At 42.5% G+C, this 23128-nt stretch overlaps 1 long non-coding RNA gene across 1 annotated transcript; it reads right to left on the reverse strand.

Annotated features, from left to right (window-relative positions):
• Positions 1-6588: 6588 nt before the first annotated feature.
• Positions 6589-18201, reverse strand: LOC119871880. The gene is made up of 3 exons (XR_005359700.1): positions 17878-18201; positions 14431-14500; positions 6589-8576 (listed from the first exon to the last, which is right to left on the reverse strand). It is a non-coding gene; the product is annotated as an uncharacterized LOC119871880 (long non-coding RNA).
• Between the last annotated feature and the right edge of the window lie 4927 nt (positions 18202-23128).

A 23128-nucleotide genomic window follows, 5' to 3' on the forward strand; every position in this document is an offset into this window, starting at 1 on the left:
CCACTCTTCCAGGGAGATGTAGAACTTTTTCCCTTCTGGCAGAAGGCAGGGGCTTTCTCTCCTCTCACCTATCTGCGTTCCTTCCTGAGCCTGGCACATACAAAGCCAGAAAAATAGGTTAAGAGCACCTTTAACATATCTGCTGTTGGGAGCCTTCTTCCATGGAGCCCCTGGGTTACCTGTCGCGTGTCTCCAAAGCTCCCTTAACTCACTGGCATCACTGGTACTTGTTTTTGGGCATTAAAGTGACCTATTGTCTCCTCTTCCCCTCATGCTATAGTATGAGTTCCCTGAGAGCGGAGACCCATGATTATACTCACTCTTGAACTCTCAGACCTCAGCCTAGAGCCTGGTTTGGATCCTGAAACAATTCTTGAGGAATGCGTGAAAGAACACACCCAATTTTCTTCGTTTTGTAAACTCCCATCCCATCTCTGACTCTGGAAAGTTCCTATGTTTGGCTCATTCTGTCCCTCAGCATCACCTATCTAGTGAGGTCAGACACTCAGGACAAGTAAGTCCAGTGACTGTGAGGGGGGTGGGAGCCTGTGCAGCCTGGTCAAGTCCAAAGACAGAGCCCCAGGGGACCAGCTGGAAGGCGCATGATGTAACCACATCTCCAGGCCTGGTATTAGACCCCTCTAATTTGGTTTTGAAAACATGTGGTTTTGTCCTTATTCAAATATTGATTTTAGGTAACTTGAGCCTGGCAGAAAGGCCTCTACCGAGGCCAGTGGGGCTGTTTGTTGCCTTAATGACATTTCTGTATGTTTGTATAACACGGGCTGGCGGTCTAGTTGTCGCTCCCAGGGAAGATTTACGGGACTTTACACTTTGGAAGATATTGAGGCAAACTGTTGATGAAGGCCCAGGGCATAAATCAGACCCACTCAGGCCAACAAAGGATACTTTGGAAACCTTGCCAACTGCCTCTCTTCATGTGAGTAAGGGGTTTGGATGAGGTCAGCTGGTTATGAAGTGTGCTCCCTACAGCCCTCAGATTTCAAGGAGCAGGTGTGGGGAGGCAGAGAAGTAGAGTGCTTTTGGTGGGAGGCTGAACCATCAGGGGTCCCCAGCCTTCTAGAATTTTATTGGTTTTAGAACCCTTCTTACTAGATCTGCAGGTAAAAATAAAAATTTGAGAACCACAAGAATAGAAGACTTTTGACACACCTTCCAGACTTAAAACTAGTACCCTAAAAGGAAACAGCTTATTCGAATGAGCTTTGTCCAGAAGAGTTTAATGAAGGAATTATTAACAAAGGTATGAATGGAGCAAAGGGACACAAACAAGGGATGATGAAGTACTAGTGGCTGGTAATAGTGCCCTTAGAGAGAGCCAGAGCTGTGCCATGGCTTAAACAGAGAGCAACCTGATAGGAGTTGAAGCCTTGTAGAGGAATACAGCCACTGCACACCAACCAATGGCCCTGAGGGAGGGAGCAGGGAATAAACACCTTGACCTCTCTCTCTCTTGTCCCTAGATCTTCTGATAGTGCTTCCATTTGCTGAACCCAGCTAGGACCCAGAGGGTTGACGGGGTCCACAGAAGCCAGGCTCCCAGGCCCAGAGAGACTGAGATGGAAAGTGGATTTGCAGAGGTAAATACAAACTACCCAGTCTATATCAGATTCCTAGCCCATCATAAGATGGTAGCAGGTGGAACGCCCTGCTTCTCCATCCTCCACCTACAGGCAACTTTCAGCTGCGCATTTCACAGCTTCAGTTACCTTGTTTCTCTTTTTAATCAAATTGGGATCTCTTGATTTCTTCAAATCTTTCCCTATATGCTATAAAAAATGATTCTGTATCTGCCGGAACAGGGAAATGCTGGTTAGTAAAGATTTAAAAGAAACAGTAAAGGATATTGACTAAGAACATGAACTTCGAGGTCATACATCACTATGTTTCCATATTGCCTCTATCTCTTAGTAGCTGGGTAACTTTGGGCAAATTCTACTGCCTCTTAGAGCCTCAATATCTCACCCATGAAGTGAGACAATCATAGTACCCTACAGAACCGGGGCAGTAACAAAATCAGTTTAAACATGTCATGCACTTAGAGTCAGGCGTGTGGTTAGGAATCAATTGGCAGTGGTTATTCCCAGTTGAGAGTCCACTGGAAAACATAGACACAGTAATATTACAGTCCTCATTCTCTCCTAATCTTTGTGTTTTTGTCTCCCCTCTGCCCTCAGCTCTCCTGGTCAAAACTCAGGAATCTGGAGGGAGTTCTCTTGGGCTAGAGCCACAAGATAGTTAATGAACTGACCTGCAATCTTTGGGCTGACCAAGTTATTGTGAATGTCAATGTTTAGCCTTGGGAAAGTAGTCTCACCTCTCTGGGACTCAGGTCCCTCAGATCTGCCATTCTCCATTTTCACAACAAACTATGGTATCTTCAGGGCATGCCATAGTATCCTGGGTCCCCAGCTGAGCGTAGCGGTTTTTCTCTTTCTCTCTTTAGGTGTGAGAGGTTATGTCAGGGCAGGCTGGCCCCGTCTGAGCTCCTTGGCATGGAAAATCCCATCTCCCATCAAAGCCAAAAGAGACAGAGCTGTGGGCACTGGTGACCCCAGGCAACAGATACCTCCTCCCTGTTCTACAAAATGCTGTCTCCTGGGGCCAGGGGAGACAGATAACCAGTTCACATCTCAACAGCTGGCCCCAGCTGTAAGTCTGCACGATTTAACTTGGCTCTCATTGGCACTGAGAATGAGGTCACGGAAGGAAGAAGACAATGGAGAAGACCTCTGGAAGGACAGCAGTAAAACACACTGCCAAGAGGCGGGAGAGGACTCTTGAGTCATGGGGTCCTCAGCAGCTGTCTTTGAGAGGTAAATAATTTCAAGAAGTCCTTGACTGGAAGATAAAATGTGTGCTTTTATGTGTACCAAAGGCCATCCAGAGACCCTTCTCTCATTTGATTATTTTAATTGAATCCATCTTCTTATGGCTTAGGAGTATGGTAGGGTAAGACCAGCAAGAACTGGGATGGGGAGGGGAAAGGTCAGAGTTCCAGAGCCAGACAGGGCCGATGCCCCCCTCTCCAGTACTCTCCTCCTCACCCTGCTGCCAGATTCACTGGACTTCACCCAACACCTCCCCCACCGAAGTTTCCCAAGACCTGAACTCTTCCAGTCTTGTTCCTCTTGCCTTGGCTCATTCCTGTACATTTTTCAAATCTCAATTTATACACTCTTCTTCTCATTCCATATCTTTGTTATTTTCTCCCCAGATAGCTGGAATGCAGTTGTGACCACTGGAGTTTGAATAGACATTTTTAAATTGTGAGGCAGAAGGGAAAAACTACAGATGGCAGAACTATAAGATAGAAAGAGCCTGGATCCCAGATACTGTCATACAGCTTCCTACAAGTTCTGAATTTCCCAACTCTGGATTACTTTTGTTTTTTTTTAAACTGATGTAAAATTCATGTAACATAACATTAGCCATTTACCAAAGTGTCCAGTTCTGTGGCATTTAGTATAGTCACTAGATTGTGAAACAATCACCTCTATCTAGTTCCAAGATATATTAATCATTCCAAAAGGAAACTCTCATTAGAGAGATCCATTCTCCTTTCTCTCAGTCTCTGGAAAGCACTAGTCTGCTTTCATTCCATATGGATTTGCCTATTATGGACACTTCATATAAATGGACTCATAATACATGTGGCCATTTGTATTTCTTTCACTTAGTATAATGTTTTGAAGATCCATTCACATTGCATCATGCACCAGTATTCCGTTCCTTTTTATGACTAAATGATATTCATTGTATGTATAAATCATATTTTATTTGTGTATTCATCTACTGATGGACAGTTGGGTTGTTTTTACTTTTTGACAATTGTGAATAGTGTTGCTATAAACATTTGTATACAAGTATCTCTAGATTTCTTTTACATAAGACAGAAATACATTTCTGTCTATTTAACCCATTGTTATTTGGATTTTTGTCACTTTCAACCGATCGTACTTTCAGCTGGTACAAGGGGTCTAGCAATTAAAATGAAAAAAAAAAAAAAAAAAGATTCTACTTCTTCCTTATCCAACCTGTCTGGAAATACAGACTATTAAGAAGCAAAAAGATCTATGTGATTTTCTGCCTACTACCATTTCCTGTGTTTCTTTAGGCCTTAGCAACTTTATCTATAAAATGGGGATAAACAGCCCTTGAAAGCAGAGGTCTAACCCAGATAATCTCTCAAAGTCTCTTGTGTTTGATTCTTCAAAGTATGTTTTGAATGGACTAGAGGTTACAGGAAACAATGTGAAACCCATTGAAATGTCAGGTCACTTTCTTTGGAACGCTATTCCAAATTCACTCCCTTCCCTTGCCCTTGAGCTAGACTTGTTGCCTTCATCTCCCTGTCCTATAACACTTCTTATACTGCATCTTTCATAGTTCATCTTAAATTTGTTGTGTACGTATCTGTTTTCTTGGTAGAACATGCAATTTTTCAAAAGAAGTCCTTTAAATGAAGCCTGCTCTTTCATATAAAACAAGCATGGAGGAGCCAACTGTAGCAACAATATATATTCTAGGTGTTTCTTTTCACCCAACTCTACTCCTTCACCTTCCTAAGGCCCTCTGGTTCCTTGGGCCCTTGATAAATATGTTTTACTATCTCTTCTAGTTTTCCTGGATGAAGATATTATTCTTTCAGTTGGCAATCTAGTTCTAAGCTCTGGCTTAGAACCATGTCATAAAATAGCCCTGGACCCATGGAACTCTCAATGACTGGTTCAATCCTTTCCGTACTTCCCATCCCCAGTGGAAAGGAGTTCAGAAAGTTTCTAGGTCAAAGGTGCTCAGGACATATTTATTGAAGGAATTCCTAAAGAAAGAGAAAGACTTGAACTGATCAAAGTGTTTTTTACCAAGGAATAAAACCTAGAAGCAAAGGCCAATTCTGGTCCTTGTGAATCTGAGTTGAAGATAGGGAGAAAGGCAATTAATTGGACTTCTTTAACATAAGTCTGAAGATATATTGCTAGTTTCCTTATTTCTCTCTAAACTAACAATCTCTCCCTGCCCCCCCCCCCATTAGTCAATTCTTGGTATATACAAAGGATACATTAAATGCATTAAACTTGAAAACTTTTTAAAGTTAATAATGTCTAACATATATATCATATAAGTAGTTATCACATGATAAGCACTATGAAATTTGTTTATAAGGATCATCTCATTTATTCCCTGCAAAACTCTATGTAGTAGGTTCTATAATAATTTTTACTTTACATTTGAGAACACTGAAATTTCTTAGGCTAAGTAACTTGCCTAAAGTCTCGCAGCTAATAAAGGAAGGGGCATGGCTTCACTAAGGTCATCTGATTTTAGTCTACCCATGCAGGCACTCTGCCATACCCAAAATGAAATTCAAATTTATGCAAATATTTCCTTACATCCATTCTTTCATCAAGCATGTATTAGTTTCTCTGCTGGGGCACTTGCTTGAGATAAAGAGATAACTAAGATGGGGTTTTATGGGTAAGATGAAGAACTTCAACATTATTATTTCTGGCACACTTCCATAGGCCTTAATTCTCAGCTTTGATCACAAGATATTTCTAGTAGTGGGGTCCTTCTGAGACTCTATCGCTCCTTAATAATCAGGGAGAAGTAAGTATAACAGGGATACTACTCCTTAAATATCCCTAAGGGTAGCTGAATAATGGAACTCAAAGATACCAGGTCCTGATACCTGGAACCTGAATGTTACCTTTTATAGCAAAAGCTTTATAGATGTGATTAAGGTAAGTAGTTTAAGATGAGGAGATTATCTTGGATTATCCCAGTGGGCCCTCACTGTAATCATAAGTGTCCTCCTAAGAAGGAGACAGAGGGAGACCTGGAGACCCATTAGAAGAGGAGAAGGCAATGTAATCATTGCAGTAGAGATTGGGGTGATGTACCATAGAAAGCTGGCAACTCTCAGATACTGGAAGAGGCAAGGAACCCATTCTCCCCTAAAACCCAGATTTTGGACAAGTGAAACAAATTTCATACTATGAGAAAATATATTTCTGTTGTTTTAAGCCATCCAGCTTGTGTTAACTTGTTACAACAGCCATGGGAAACCAATACACAATACTTTGCTGCTTTAGTGACCCAGGACAGGTATGAAATACACAAAATATGAAACTGAGTTTCAGAAAAATAAATTGACTTGCCCGGGATCAAACAGTTACAAACAGTAGTGGAGGTGAGATTAAAACATGGTTCTAACTCTGAGATTCACAAATTACTTTATAGTTTATAACCACCTTGACTTAATAGTCTTTTAAAATTTTTCGAGGGAACCCAGAGCAGATCTTATTCCTTTCTCTTCTCTTCTCTTCTCTTCTCTTCTCTTCTCTTCTCTTCTCTTCTCTTCTCTTCTCTTCTCTTCTCTTCTCTTTCCTTCTTTCTTTCTCTTTCTTTCTTTCTTTCTTTCTTTCTTTCTTTCTTTCTTTCTTTCTTTCTTTCTTTCTTTCTTTCTTTCTTTCTCTTTCTAATACAAATAAAGAACCTGAGGTTTTGCAAGATAAAAAGACATGCCTTAAGTCACAGCAGAGGAGCTGAGATTAGAGCCCATGTTGGGTCTTTGAATTGTCCTTGTAGCCACACCCCCCGGCCTGTGTTGGATTCAAATACTGGGTGAGGGGATCTTGTCATAAGCTTCCTGCCAGCCTGCCTGCAGGCACCCCCAGCTTATCAGTCTGACCTTTGGTTTTCCATGGCAAACCCCTGTGCTGAGGAAGCTGCCAACAGGCAGCCAAGGCTTTGTATTGTCCTTATTTAGAATTGCTTTCACTTAAACTAGCCCTGCTCTTGCAAAACATGTTTATTCTGGTTTCCTCTCCCTCCTGGCTGCCTGACCAGTGTGGGCCCAGAGTGCAGATGCTCGAGTGCTTAGAACTGGACCGAGCAGGGCATAGAGAAAAACACGAAGCCCCAGGGAAAGGACACAGGAGGGCATGGTTCCCTTTTCCAGGTTGTGTGCCAGACAGATGGACACCCTCTCTTGAGGGTATTGCTGTGAGCCCCCAGGGAGAAAATGGACATTCAAAACACACCTCTGCTGAGATTGCCTTCAACTTAAAATCCCAACCATTTGAGAGTAACAATACTAATGAGGATGACAGTTTTAATAATATAGCAACTTCTTTTTCTTAAATACTATAAACCAGGCACACTGTTAAATCTCTTATGTAGTTTATTTCATTTAAGCCTCAGGATAACCACATTAGCTAGGTTATATCTAATAACCTTACTTTATAGATGGGGAAACTGAGACATATTTGGGTCATATGGCTAGCAGGCTATAGGAACTGAGATTTGAAGCCAGGTCTGTCTGGTCTAGAGTGTGCTCTCTTACACAACACTCTTCTGTAGGGACTCCCCGGTCCAGCCCCTTTGTTAGACCAGAGAGGAATTCAGAGAGCACAATGACTTGTCCAAGGCCACACAGTGACTTCTTGGAAGAGCTAATTTCCCAGGATTCTGGGACAGTGTTTTTTCTAATAGCTTACCCCAATATAAGCTGCAATTTAAGAAGGAAGAAAAAGCAGCTGGAGATTTCTCACTGTAATTTGAAAGGCTTGTTCTTCCTTTCCCTCATCCCACTGAATCCCATTTTGTTATTGTCTTTGGGGCCAGTACATTTTTTCCATGGGCATCTCTGGGTAGAAGCTGGCAGTGAGAGGAGAGAGGAAGCCTGGAAGTTAAAGGAAGGTGTGTTTGCCAAGTTCCTTACAATAAGTCTACCTGGAGAACATTCTATGAAACACGTCTTCTAGAGTCATCTCACAGAGTTTGGAGAGTATGCCCATTACACAGGTGAGTAAATTGAAGTTCAGAGGCAACATGTCATTTGTCCATAGCAAGCAGCTGGTTAAGAGATAGCCCTGACTGCTCGGTGGCAGTACACATGAGTACGGTAAACAATCTGGGTGTTTCCCAGGCCACAGAGCTCCTCGCTCAACCAGCATCCACTTTTTTTTTTTTTTTAAATCATTCGGAAATGAGAACGTGTTTTAAAAAAATTCTTATCTTCCTCTGTAAAGGGAAAAAGAAGGGAAAAGTAAGGCTCCCAAGTGAATTTTCTTCATAGTAGGGGAGAGGGCGATAGCTGGAGAGCCCTGAGAACTTGACCCTTTATTCAAAGCTTATTCAACAAATGATAAGTGAATGTTGATTCTGGGAAAGCCCTGTGCTTGGTACTGGGGACTTGGAATCTGGGATTTGGACTACAGACAAGTAGACAGACAATAAAAGCACATAGCCGGAACCCCCAAATCAGGATTGGGACAGAGAGGCACTGGGGCTATTTGTGGGTCGTCTGTACTCCCTTCCACTCCTGTTCAGCCTACACTGGGCTACTTTTAAGTCCCTGAACATGCCGTCCTATTTCTCCATCCTGATTTCACTCATGCTGTTTTTCTGCCCTTCTGTACCTCACAAGCCTCTATGCTCTTTTATTACCTCTATGGAAAATGGTCCTGCAACCGTCTGCTACTTTGTGTACCTCTCCCTTTGAGTTCCTTCAAAGCAGGGATTGTCTTTTGCCATTGTGTTTCCTCTGCCTGTTTGAAAACAGTAGATCAAATTTATAGCATGTAATAACCATGAATAAAAACAGTAAAGCTGGGTTTACGAATAGAAACATCGGGTATCACACTCGGCCCTCAATTACTTGTGCACATTGTTTTGGTTGTTTGGTTTGGAAAATCGTGACTTACCGAGGTGAGCAGTCATAAGATACAGTTTTTAAAGAGTGAACTTTGCAATCTCAGGGGAGTGGAGTTCACAGAGGGGGCAGGGAGTTCTCATTCAGAAAATGGCAAAAAGGTGATTTGACCTGGCAGCACATGAAATCATTAGATGGTGATCTTGCAATCAAAGAAAAGGAAAGGTAAGTATAGATTGTTTTTCATATTGAAGAGACTGATGATGTTTCAGACAATAACTGGAGTGCCGAAAGCAAAGAGGGGGTCTCTAGACAGGTGCTAGGGAAGGCTTCTCTGAAGAGGTGGCATTTGAGGAAATAACCAAACAGTGAGGAGGAACCAGGTATGCAAAGGGCTGAAGGAAGACCTTTCTGGCCAGGTAAGAGTAAGTGCCAGGGCCCCAGAACAGGAGGAAGCTTCGGATTCGCTCTGCACCTTTGCTTTAGGAAACCATGCCAGGGTCTTAAGATCAACCTAGATATCCTCTCAGTGGCCTCTTATAGATGACTGACCTCTTTTCTCAAACATGGTGTCACTTGAACGACCTTGGGAGGCACTGGGCAGATTTTACAGCTGAGGAGTAGGACGGGCACGTGACAGTCCCACACAGCTGGTTATTGACAGGCCATAATGAGGTCCCCACAACACTCTGGTTTCAAGGCAAGAGTCCTAACCACAATATCACACCACTCTACAGCCAGAAGGTAGAGTCGTTCCTAAAGCCAAACCTTCTTCCACCGGAAACCAGGGACTCAGTGCCAGGCAGGATTTATGACCCAGTAACTGAGGACAGAAATAATTGGTCACATTAATGCCTGGCAATCCCAGGCTGGGCTGCACTCTCGGTGGGGGGTGGTGGTGGTGGGGGGAGGCAGGAGTGCCTGAAACAGTGGAGCCAAGTTTACTTCTGTCAGCCCAGGTGCTCTGCTGTGGCCAACATAGCCCTAATGAGCTCTGCATATTCAGGACCCAAATAATTGATGGCCCAATTTAAATTGTGCAGAGGCCACATTTCTTTCCAGACTCTGAAGGAAAAACACCAGTGAGGAAGAATGAAGAACCGCCTGTTCTAAGTTATTTTCCTTCTGTGGTCATTCAATCCCCAGGAAGACCACATCTACCCCATCAAGAGCCTGCAGTAAGAAGGCAATTATCTAGAGAAGCCAAGCAAAAAGGAAAGAACAAAATAAAATTCCTGCACAGGGAAGAGGTCTCAGGCTTCACACAGTGACCTGCAGATAGCCTTCAACATACCCTGCTTCTCGCAAAAGTTTAAGTTAAGGCCTTGGGCTCTGGGGTCAGATGGATCTGGATTTGAAAACTAATTCAACGACATATTACACGTGTGATCTAAGCAAGCCTTAACTTCTCTGTGCCTCAGTCTACTCAGTTGCTAAATGGAGATTAAGAGCATGGACATTGGGGCATCAGACTTGGATTTCAAACCCAGCTCTGCCACTGACTATGTTATTAAGGACAAGTGACAATCTCCCCCAACTCCCCTGCCCCACATTAGTTTCTTATCTTGGAAGAGGAGGTAGTTAAATTGTTGCCTTGGAGGACTGTTCAGGAGAACTGACTGAGAAAGACGTAAAATGTGTGTGCATAGTACTCAGGAAAATCATGGTTAACTTGTTACCACTGGTTAAACTCTAGACTTAGATGTTCTCAAAATGTGTGTTTCCTGGACTGGCAGCATTAGCTTCCCCTGGGGACTTCTTAGAAATGCAAATGAAAGGGCCCCACCCTAGACCCACTGAATCAGAAACTTTTGGGGGTGGCTCAGGACTCTGTTTTAACAAGCCCTCTGCAAGGTACTAGTGCATGCCAAAGTTTGAGAGTCTCTACTCTAGGTGATCCAGAATGCACCTGAGACACGTCAGGTTGTCTGCAGCTGTCTCAGGCTCCTGTGTGCCTTGATGCCATAATCTTCAAAATGAGCTCCCTGCTGGCTCCTTTCTGTCCCCAAACAGGAAAGAAATGCCTAATTACTCAAGATTTTAAGAAGGGCCCCTCAACACTAGGTAACATTTTCCACATGCTTACCATATTCTACATTCTGACAATACTTTCACATGGATTATTGTAATTTGTCTCTTCAATAATCCTCTATGGTAGAAATTATTGTTTTGCTGATAAACCAAAACTCTGTGAGATGAAGTACATTACCCAAAGGTTTATGATGAGTGATGAAGCCAGGAGTCAAACTCCAGTAGTCCATTGCTAGAATGGGAATCAATCAGTTCAACGTGGTTCTACACTGTAGAACATGGAACCGTGAATGTGGCTTAACAGAAAGAAGACTTTTGGCAATCGTCTGAATTGTTCAGAAGTGTCTTACCTTAAAAAGTAGTGAGCTCCCTGTCACTGTGGATGTGTGAACATAAGCTGGGTAAATATCTGTATAAATGCCTTGATGTTTGTAAAGAGACTGGAGCTATTTCACTTGGATAGGAAGGAGACTGAAGGGAGCTCCCTGGTTTTGAGAAGAGAGAATCCACTTTCTTTTTTTTTTTTTTTTTTTTGAGAATCCACTTTCTTGTGGCTCCAAGGACCGTATCAAGATCCTCTCTGATCCTTGTGGCTAGAAGGTATCTCTCTTTCCTCTACACTCTCCTGTCATGTTATATTGATACTGCTCTTGTAACACTGTGCCCTGTCCTATTGTACTATAGCTCTTTATGGGTGGATGTTTCTTCTGTTAGGGAAGAAGCAAGATATATGTTCATTGAGGCTGATGGACCTGTGGGATCATGAACAATAATCTTGACCTCTTTGAGTCGAGATTCCTTGTTATATAAAGGGGTCAGTAGGGATTCCTTACTGAAGCTAGAAGGATTCAAAGGGCCAGAAGAATGGTGCATCATACCCTGTACTCGTCTCCAGTCCCCCTACAGATTGTAACATGTCTTCAGGTACAATTCATTTGGGATTCATTTAGATACCATTTCTACTGCTCTTTGTAACCCATGCCTTTCCAGCTGAAATATAGATATTCAATATGTGGTACATAGTAGGCACTTATACATTTATTTAAAAATGAAAGAGAAAGAAACAAAAGAGAAAGCAAGAGACAGAGAGAGAAAGAGATAAAGGAAGAGAAAGCAAAAGAAGAAAAAGAAGAAAGAAAGAAAGAAAGAAAGAAAGAAAGAAAGAAAGAAAGAAAGAAAAAGAAAGAGAAAGGAAAGAAAGAGAAAGAAAGTAAGGGAGAGAAAAATTTAACAAATAAATGCTCTCCCTCATTTGTGGCCCTTCACCTGGTAGGCATTCTACCTGTGTGGACGTTTTTCTCGGGCACACCCTGGTGTGTGTGTGTGTGTGCACTTAACAGAACAATCCACAACAGGCTGTCCTATGAAGGAGACCTATGGGAGCAGAGAGGAAACAGGAAAGAAAGACTTGAAACAATCTCTCTATAGGCAACTAATTGCAGTTTTGTGGTTATTTGGGGCAGTTGTTTACTGTGGGAAGAAGCTGGCCTCTGGGATAACAAGCCTCGTGCATACTGATCTCCATCTTGAACCCCTTTGATAGGAGTAGAATGTTTCAGAGGCAGATTCTAGGAGACTTAAAAGCAGGTCTGGTTTTCAACACAGCGCATATTGAACTTTCTCCACTGTGGGAGGCAGGCCAAGTAGTGGTTTTTGAAGCTTTTAAAGGCTCACTGGCCCTTCAAAAAAAAATGGCTGTTGTGGACATATGGTTTTAGAAGCTTTTTAAAAAGCCTTGTGGGCTTATTTTTAGAGCAAACCTTAACCTTGTAAAACTTCTTAAAGCAGCTATGGAGGGCCCAATCACTCAAAGCCTCCTTCGAACCCTGGGCAGCTGCTCCCTGAGATTTCCAACATAGGCTTTCCTTGTGCTTGATGTGAGTAACAGGCTGCCAGCCGTGCCTCGGTTAGCCTGCCCCTTGAGAGGGTGTGTCCTAGGAAATGGAAGACCCAAGACTTGGGCCACAGGTGAGTCACCCAAGGAGGCAGAGTTTACTTGCCAGTGAGTGGACCCAAGAATCACAGACACACAATCTTGAAGACTCTCCTGAAGGTAAGGACCTTAAAAGTCACACAGTCAACCCCAATCTGATGCTAGAACCTCCCTTGAAACACACAAAGAGATGGTTCCACTTCTGCTTGCACATCTCCAGCTATGAGAAAATCATTGACCAGGCATTCATTCATTCAACACATTTGTGATTAAGTACACATTATGTGCTTAGTGTGGTGCAAAGTGCTGAGGATTTATCAGTGAATAAAAAAATCATATGCAGTCTCAATGTAATTGAATATTACTGGGAAAGACACACATGGATCAGATGATCACATCAATATATAATTGCAAATAAAAAGACCTTATTTAAAAATTCAAGGATTTGTAAAAGCTTATGATTGGACCCTCTGTGGTCAGAGATATGGGGGAAGATTTGATGAAGAGGTGACCTTTGAACCATGATCTGAAGGATGAGTGAATATTGGCAAGACAACAGAAGGTTAGGAGAGGGCTCAGAAGGGTGAGGGAACACCTCTGCAGAGGCTTTCAGGCAGGAGGAAGCATTGTATTTTAGTGGAAATGGAAGCCTAGGTCCATAACATCAAAGGGAAAGACCTAGTTTGAGGCTGGGGACATGCAATGTGTAGGCCATGCATGGCCTTGCTGCCTTGTTGAGGATTTTGAAGCCCCTGGCTCCTTTAAAGCAGATGCTAGGCAAGTCATAGGAGAAGCTGCAAATTCATTCTCAGGTTGCTAAGTGTAGTAGTCTTAAAGCATGTCCATAATTCTCCTCCCTTCAAAAGTCAAAGCCTAAATTCTCTCCTTTGAATGCAGATCTTAGTCTAACTGGAAAAAATGTGGTAGAAGTGATTCTTTGGGACCTCAGAGGCTAGGATAGCTTCTCTGGCACTCTTTCTCTTGGGTTTCTTTTTTTGGGGGAAGTTAGTCACCATGCTCTGAGGACATTCAAACCAGAGGAGAGGCCTACATGAAGAGGAACCAAGGCTTTGCTTTCTACAACCAGCACCAGATTGTCAATAATCTCAACTAGAAGTGGATCCTCCAGCCCCGGTTGAACCCGCAGATAACTGTAGTCTCAGCTGATATCTTGACTGTAAGTTCATGAGAAACCCTGGACCAGAACTACCCAGCTAAGCTGTTTTTGAATTCCTGACTCAACAGAAAGTGAGAGACAATAAAGGCTTATTGTTACTTCACATGATTGACTTTTGGTAATTTGGTAAGTGGAATAGATATCTGTTTCAGTGAGGCACCTCAAGGTAGGAGGAGGAAAGCAAGGACTTTGGGGTGAGAGACTTGGATTTGAAATCTGATGCTTCAACTTCCTGGTTGTTGGACTGAAGGCATGTTGCTTTATCTCTTGGAGCTCCCATTTTCCATCTGTAATGTGAGATGATGCCCACGGGACCCCCAGTAAGTAGTACTATGTAGCCATTCTCCTCAGTTTCCTTGCCTTTCCCCACTTCACATTCAATTAAGACATGCTGTTCTTAAGGTTGAAAACATAATAAAGGCTGCAGAATGTGGGTATCTTGACTCCCCTGGAAAGAGAGGGCTTGAAAAGTGTCTGAGGCTGCCTCAAGCCCTGTTTCATTCATTCAGGCTACATATCTTCAAGTCTATTCCCCACTGGGTCTTATGAATTTTAAGAAGCATCTCTTGCCATATAAACAGAACTGCCTTTTATTTATTTGAACGTTACCTCTTCATAGTTGCATGTCTTATTTTCTTCATTTGCATTTCAGTAAGGAAATAGATCTATGATGAGTTTCCTAATGAAAGAGATTTATCAAATCAGTTATTATGTATCATATACATAGTGAAGACATTTTTAGTTAATTCTCTAAACACAACCATGAGGTATCCATCATTTGTGCCATTTTGCAGATGAGGAAACGGGTATAAAAGCCAGAGATATTACTTTGCACCAAATATTATGTGATCTTCACTAGTTATTCAACTTCTCTTTTATTTTAGTTTTCTCAGCTGCAAAATGGGGGTAGGAACAGAACCTATGCAAAACCAGGTTGACGTGAAGATTAAAGGAATTAGTATGTATAAAATACTTAGAAAAAGTTCTGATACATTTGCATATATTCTTATACAGTTCTTATCATTATTTTTCTTATTTTTAAATCAGTGGTTCAAAAAAGTCAAAACAAAACTTCTGTCTAAACAAACCATTTTGCTTGATCCATGTTATCTCTCTCCTAAAATAATAGTCATTCCCATTTTTATGATATTTTTAAAATATCCATTTGGTTCTTCCAACAATTCAGTGACTCAGCATCACTATCTTGATTTTTCAGCCAAATCAAACTCAAAATGGTGAATGGGAATGGCTCAAAGTAGCTTTGGTAGCAACAGAAGCCAAATGGAGATAGCTTCAGGTAAAGAGACAAATTCATCATAAGATGCAGGGATGATTCAGGGAAACAAGCTCATGAGTAAGCCATGGGGAAAGTCTCCAGAAATGACAGAAACTGGGAAGAGGAGGGCTGTAGGAAACTTGGAGAATGGTGTTTCTCCTTCTTTCCCCTTTTCTCTACTTGGCTGATGGACCAGCCTAGTCTTTTTTCTCTGAGCCTGGCTTTCTCAGCTGCTCAGTGCAAATGGTTGGTGCATGGCAGACTCGAACAGCTTTCAAGCCCCCAAGTTATCATGCCAACCATAGGAGAGATTGACCTTCTGCTTCTCCCTGTTTGGAGTCCTCATTACTACAGATGGGAGCCTGATTGAAACAACTTTGAGTCAGGGCCTTTCTCCAGTCTGGTCAAATGTGGCTAAGGAGTGGGGTCACAATGTACAGAATGGGGCCAGTTGCTCCTGGCCACTCACTTCTGTAGATTGCTGTGGGAAGGTCATGAGTAGGTGAAAAATACTCCAGAAGGAGCCCAGAACATGAAGTGAGTTTCCTGCCATTTTACATACTGGAATGACTGAGGCAGGATTCCCCTCCAGATCTTCCTTTCCTTGTGAGGCCAACAGTATTCCAAAAGGCTTCAGCTACATCCCTTTCGGAGACCAGCAGCTCCTGATATTCAGGTTGAGGAAGGTTCAGGCATGGTTCTAATTGGCCTCAACCCAGCTTCAGAACTTTTTTTATCTTGCAAACTGAAACTTAGGACTTTTTTTTTTTTTAAGATTATTTATTTATTTATTCATGAGAGAGGCAGAGACATAGGTCGAGGGAGAAGCAGGCTCCCTGCAGGGGGCCTGACATGGGGCTCCATCTCAGGACCCTGGAATCACGACCTGAGCCAAAGGCAGACCTTCAACCACTGAGCCACCCAGGTGCCCCAGAACTTAGGACTCTTTAAACAACTCCTCTCCCTTCTCCTCCTCCCCCAGCCTCTGGCAACCACTGGTCTACTTTCTGTCTCCGTGAATATGACTACTCTGGATATTTCATATAAATAGAATCATATAATATATATCTTTTGTTGACTGGCTTATTTCATTAGCATAGAGTCCTCAAGGTTCTTCCATGTAGTAGCAGTATCAGGATGTCTTTCCTTTTTTATGGGCAGGCCAACATCTCATCCTATGCATGTACCACATGTTGTTTATCCAATCATCTGTTCATGGCCCCTTGGGCTGCTTCCAGCTATTTGGCATTGTGAATGGTCCTGCTATGAACATGGGTGCAAGGAGTTGTCTTTTTGTGATATATAGGACAGACGGAGGATCCTGAGAACCTAATGTGAAGATAACAGAAAGATTATCCTTCCTGCTCCATATTAGAAAATGAAGGGAGTTTTGCTTCTGATAGAAAGGGGGAGAGAAGAGAGGAAAGGCACCAAGGAGGACAGGCAGGAAGAGATGACCCAGGGTCATGGAGTGGACTAGAAAACACCTGGGGTGAGGGGCAAGGGAAGAACTACTGCTGTGTGGTCTATCATTCAGTATAAAGTGGTTTCAGTGGTTGTTTTGTCCCATCTCCCCTACTCAGCAAATTTTGGGAACATTTCCTACACACACATACACAAATGCTCTGTGTGAGTTGCTTTTTGGTATAAACTGAAGAAGGAATTAAGTCTCCCATCTGGTCTGATGTGAAACAGACAGAGACAGGGAGCAAAGGAGGGCAAAATCAGCTCTAAACTGTCCTGTGCAGCAGAAGCAGATGTTCCAGGGATGCCCCTGAGAGGATGAGATCCCTGGGATTAACAGACAAATTCGGAAGAGATTTGGACTGCCACGGAACATACTTAGGGCTGTTGAGGCAATCAAATCTAGAGCAGCGCTTCTAAGCTTTAGTGTGCCTGAGAATTGCTTGAGGGACTTGATAAGATGTAGATTTTGATTCACTCTGGAGTGGGGCCTAGGTTTCTGCATTTCAGACAAGCTCAAGCTCCTGGCTGACGGTGATGCTGGTGGTCTGTGGACCACACTCTGAATCAGAGAGTTCCAGATCTCAAAGGGATGGAAAATTCTGAATAGTGTCATAGTGTCTATCTCTCTCTCTTTCTCTCCATCTCTGTCTCTGTCTCTGTCTCTCTCTCTCTCTTATACATACATCATCTCTTGGTGTTCCTGGGGAGATATGGCTCTCCTGTCCTCTGTTGGGGTGAGGCTGTGACAGAGGAAGCCATGAAGGAGCTACTGCTCTCTTATTAGGTCTTCATCTCAGTCCTTGGTCTGTCCCTGCCCAGGCAGTGTGGAGGTCATGCCAGGGAACGCTCAGTGGTCCATTCTGCATGCTTTGGCCAGGGTATTAGAACAACTATTTTCAGGGGGGAAACCAAAGGCTCTTTCTCCATGGTTGGCTTCAGAACTCCCTCTCTCAGAAAGATGGAGAGAGGCGAAGGAAAAAAAAAAGTTTTAAGTGGTATTTTTCTTGAGAAAGGTTGTTCTGGGGAGCCAAGCATTAATTGAGTACTTGATTGTGAGAGGGTTGTGTGGTAAACTCCCTTGTTTTCCACAGATGTTGAAGGACTCTGAGCCAGAGTTTAGGAAAAATGTTTTCCCACATATCCACCCCTGCCCCAGAGGCTGTGATGAAGTTGGCAAAGGACACTCAGGTCAAGTGGGGCTTCAGCAACCTCACAGAAACATGAGAATTCACAGAATCTGAGGGGGAAACAGTGGCAAGAGAAGAAGAGAGGAAGAGAGGGAAAGCCCAGGAAATAGAGTACCCCACTCCTACCCTGGCAGAGACCCGTGTCAGGAACTTCGGTTACCAGAGGTGATGAAGGAAACTCCACTGCTTTCTCATCTAGGCAGGTGCTTCTTTTGTTGGGGGGTGCTTCCTGCCTGAGAGGTAGTCCAGCTCATTCAGGAGCACTCAGTCCTCAGGTAGTGTCCTCACTCTGAGCTGAAATCTGGCTTTCTGAAACAGCCATGCTCAGGACTTTTGTGCTGATGCTGCCCTCCAAAGCCACAGCGAGTGAGACACTACCACACCTCTGCAGTGCATCCCGCAGTTAAAGCACATCCCAGCACATCCATGAGTCCATCTGATCTTCAGAGCTGCCTGAAAGGAAGGAAGGGGGCAATTTTTCTTCCAGAGTTTCAGATAAGCAAATGGAATCATTGCTTGAGGTGGAGGTTGAGAGCATAGGTTCTAGAGTCTGACTACCTGGGTTTATAGCCTGGCCCCTCATAACTGTGTGTCTTTGGACAAACCCTTGACCACTCTTTTCCTGGGGTTCCTCTTCTATAAATTGGTCATAATGATATTACATACTGGAGAGGGTTGTGGTAAGGACTAAATAAAAGTAAAGTGCTCTACCTTTGGTTTATAGAAACTTCTCTTCTGCTACTGAGGGGGGAGAGGAAAAAAAGATGGAAGTCAAGTGATTTGCCCAAGGCTAGAAAATGGTGGCACCAGATATAGAACTCAGATATCCTGATGCTAACTCCAATACTTTTTCCATTACAGTCAACACTTTGCATTCTTAAGCCCATCAGAGAGAGAAATTCTCCAGTGATCCTCACATTGGCAGGGCCTGTGCCTGCACTGAGCTGTGTGCACAATAGGAAGAGAAATAGTTCTAGAGAGTTTTGCCTGCACAGGATAGTTGATAGCTTCTTTTGACCTCCCTTGTTTGTTCTCTCTTGTCTGTTCCATATTAACCAAGATGGGAAATTTAATCACTTCCTCAATTTCCACCAAAAAAAAAAAAAAAAAGTCTCATCTGATCTTCCCAATACTTTGAGTTGGTCACTGGTGGTCTTAGTTATGTAGCTGACAAAACTCAGAGAAGTTAAGTAACTTGCCTGGAGGTCATCCATCCATTCAGTAGGGACTCAGTGAGTTCCTTCCCCTATACCTCTCTGCCTCCAAACTCACAGGCAGAAGCTAACACCCTGGGGGCCTTAATCAGATTCTTTTAGGATGTCACAATAGGAGCATGGGGTTGGGCAAGCCTTTTATCGGGGCCCCTCCAGAAAAAGGCCTCACTCACTCACTCACTCAGGGCGGGGAAGACACCCAGAGGAATGTGAGGGCATGAAGGGGGAGTCCAACCAAACAGGCGGAGCAGGTTTCCAGAGACTTTGGGATGGGAGTGAGTGAATCGTGCATAGGAGGCTATCAGGTCAGGAATTCCAGCTGCTTTCCAGAGGGTAAATCAGCACCATGGTGGATCTGCGGACTCCAGCCACGTGAGTACCCAGGCGAGCTACAGAATCCATAGCACGTGGCTAGGAGGAGGTGGGAGTGTCTCATTGGGGTCAAATGCTGAAGATTTACAGATAGGATGAGGCTCTGGGGAAATAGTTGGAGAGGTGGAATATCCTAGGAGTCAGAAGCGATTTCTTGAGGCCATACTGCCTGGGTTCTCATTCTAGTCCTCCACTCGTTGGCTGTGTGACCTTGGCCAGTTACTTAAATCCTCTGTGTCTCATGTTCCTCATCTAGGATGCTAATAGAGTCTCAATCATAAATTCATTGTGAAGATTAAATAAATGAGAAGGAGAAAAGCAGCCCCCAACATCTGTGAACCCGCCTAACACTAAAAGCAAGGCTTTGGTGTTGTTAGGTGCTGGCCCGGCATTTGTAGGTAGGCTGCAGTGTTTCTTCTGCTGAACATAAATAGTCTCATAAATGAGACCCCTCCAATAAAGGTAGCTTTTTTTCCCCACACACATACAAAAAGAGAGTCACTGTGCAAACCACAAAAAATATCAAACTTCCCCCTCTCCCGACTAATATGAGTGATGCTGCCACTTTGCTAATTACTTCTTTAGCTTCTTTCTATTATTCTCCCTTCTAGATAAGATTCATTAAGATATCCAATCAGAATTACCCTTGCTTCATAATAGCAGCAAATACAGAGCAAGCCCTGCCTCCTTGAACCCTTTCCAAAGTCACCTGACCCTGACTTACATCCTCTAGGTCCCTTTTAACACCTTTTACTGCAATACCCCATGGTTCCCCATAATGTGTAGTCTTCCTCATTGCAATGAGTCAAGCAACCCAGTGTTCAATTATAGATGTGTTCCTGGTGGTCTTTGGCCAGAGGCCATGGACACAAATTAATAAATGGAAGCATGTAGAATAGTTCCTAGCACAGAGTAAGCACCATATCAGTGATGCCATCATAATTACTGGTTAGATTACCAAGGCAGCCTTAGGCACAAGGAGATCTAAGAGGGAAAGCTACAGGACAGAGGCCACGTAGAATAGTAGATTTATAGCAGGAGATTTCAATTTAAGTCCCAACCTACAATTCAAAATAGTAAATAACACTTTATTGTACACGTCAAAAGTGTCAGACACAGAGTGAATGTTTGATGTAGAGGATCTCACTTATTTACTGTGATACCATGGGCAACTTCCTTAACCTCTTACAGTCTCAGTTTCTCCATCTGTACAAAATGGGAAAAATAAAAATACATATAGGTTTGCTGTAAGGTTCCAACAAGAACATAAATGTATTATAGGCCACAAATTTTATTAAAATGTTGCTTAGATAGGCAAAGTCCAGGTGGTAGGCCTAAGGCAGTCCTATTATTTCAACTTGAACCCAAGGTTAACAAAAATGCCCAGAAAGCTAAGTTGATTTAAAGTAAAGTTGCTAAAAAAAATAAAAAATAAAAAAATAAAGTTGCTGAAATTCCTATATTATTATACCTTCTCATAGATGAGGCCTACACTCATTTGAGGTTTAATTTTATTTCTTTAGAAGATGGTGAAAAGACCTCTGTCAGGAACCCCTTCCTTGGCTTCATTTCCATTTCGTTCCTTTCCGGGGAGACCAGGAACAATGAAAAGTTTTTGGCTCCATGTCACTTATTGACACAAGCAAGACACTTGAGACCTGGTTTCTCAAAATGGAAATAAAGCCAATTCGTACCTTATATATTTGTGGTGAGGATCCAATAAAAAGGTGTCCATGCTACCATATTATACGCTACAAAGGGACACTATTATTCCATCTGAAATTGTGTCCCAGAGAGTGGTCTCTCACTTGGGGACTCATTGTCTGCTTTCTGAGGGGTAGGCTATTGGCCAACAACCAAGGTGTTTGCTCATGTGTGTCCATGAATCACCCTTTCTTATTAAGCTATCTACATCAGGCAGGGTGCAGGGAACCCCACATTGGGTTTTGGGAAACAGGTTTCTCTCTTCCCTAACAATCCAAAGGAAAGCAGTCTGGGTTAGTATGGGGCTCTGTGCCACAAGCTACCCCAGGTTTCCGACAACTTGTTTCTCTACCATCCCTAGAGTGTCATCTTCATTTCTGGCTGTGGCTGGGTTACTGTCTTAATCAGATTTCCAGCTTGCAGGGAGGAAATAAAGAGGAGTGCTGCAGAAGGGACATTCATTGTCTTTAAGGAGGTGACCTGGAGGCTCCATGTATCACTTACTCTTAGTCACATTCCACACTTCAAGGAAGGATGAAAAATGTAGTCTCTAGCTGGGTGATCAAGTGACCAGTTTCAATTAGGGAGTTTTATTAATCTAAATTCCAGATCAGGAATAATAGAAGCAAGGAAAGCATCATGGAAATGAATACTGATCAATTATCCATTGGTTTCCTGAGCCTAAGCTTGTATCTGTATTGAATAAATATCTAGATGAAAAGCAGAGTAAACTTAATCAGATGCTTGAATTATCCAATGCCAAAAATCAAATATTTGGAATCATCCCAGTGAATCTTCATATTTCTTAGTTTCTTTCTAGATCTTGGCACTGAGTAGACAGGCTCCTAGCCACGTAAATCACTACATGAACACTCACATGCACCCACACACATATAGGCCTTGTGTGTGTGTTCATATAAATCTATATATATTTACAATATAGATATATGCTTGCACAGATCTTAATTTTGTACTAGAGGAACATAAGTCTTACCTAGTTACCTTCCTCTTTTTGGTGGGATCATGGCATTGTTGAAAAAAGTAAATTCTGGGGCACCTGGGTGGCTCAGTGGGTTAAGCATCTGACTTCAGCTCAGGTCATGATCCCAGGGTCCTGGGCTCCAGCCCCATGTCAGGCCCCCTGTTCAGTGGAGAGCCTGCTTCTCCCTCTCCTTCTGCCCTCCTCCCTGCTTGTGCTCTCTCTCACTTTCTATCTCTCATTTGCTTTCTCTCTCTCAAATAAATAAATACAATCTTAAAAAAAAAAAAAAAAGGTAAATTCTTTGAAGCCAGAGGTCTAGGTTTAAATGCAGCCTGTGTCATTGATACACATCGAAACTCTGCATGAGTTACTCCATTTTCTTGACTTCTGTTCCACATTTGTAAAACGAGTATCATAGAATCTGCCTCAAAATACTATTTTGAACCTAAATACAATGCCATACTTATTTGCCTTACTAATACTGCAGGTATAGTGGGTACACAATCAATATTAACTGTTACTTTATTATGAAGCAAGTGAGCACCAGCACAAGTTAAAGGCAGGGCAAGAATTTCCATCCTCATTCTTAATATGAAGAATAATCCTTTCTTTTTTTTCTTTCCTTTTATTTTTTTTGAACAATCCTTTCTAAACCTGTACTGCTCTCAGCTATACTTATTTAAAAAAAGAAAATTTGTTAAGATAATTTCTCAAAATAAATTATTTATGGAAGCATAACATAGATATCGAAAAGTACTTAAGTCATAAGCATATAGCTCACTGATTTTTCCTAATGGGATCCTGCCCATGCCATAAGCACTCAGATCAAGAATCAGAACATTACCAGCACCCCAGAAGTCCCTTCATTACCCTCTCTGAGAATAACTACTATATTTTATTATAAATGAATTTTTTACCTTTGTATACTTTATAGAAATAGGATCACATATAGATATTCCTACATCTCACTTTTTTCACCCTATGAAATGATTGAGAGATTCATCCATATTGTTGCTTGTAGTTGTGGCTTTGCTTCATCGCTCTTTGCTGTATAGTGTTTCAGTGAATATATTACAATTTATTGATCTAGTCTACTGTTGATGGA

The sequence above is a fragment of the Canis lupus genome, chromosome 5 (assembly GCF_011100685.1).
Source record: "Canis lupus familiaris isolate Mischka breed German Shepherd chromosome 5, alternate assembly UU_Cfam_GSD_1.0, whole genome shotgun sequence".
Classification (NCBI taxonomy): Eukaryota; Metazoa; Chordata; class Mammalia; order Carnivora; family Canidae; genus Canis; species Canis lupus.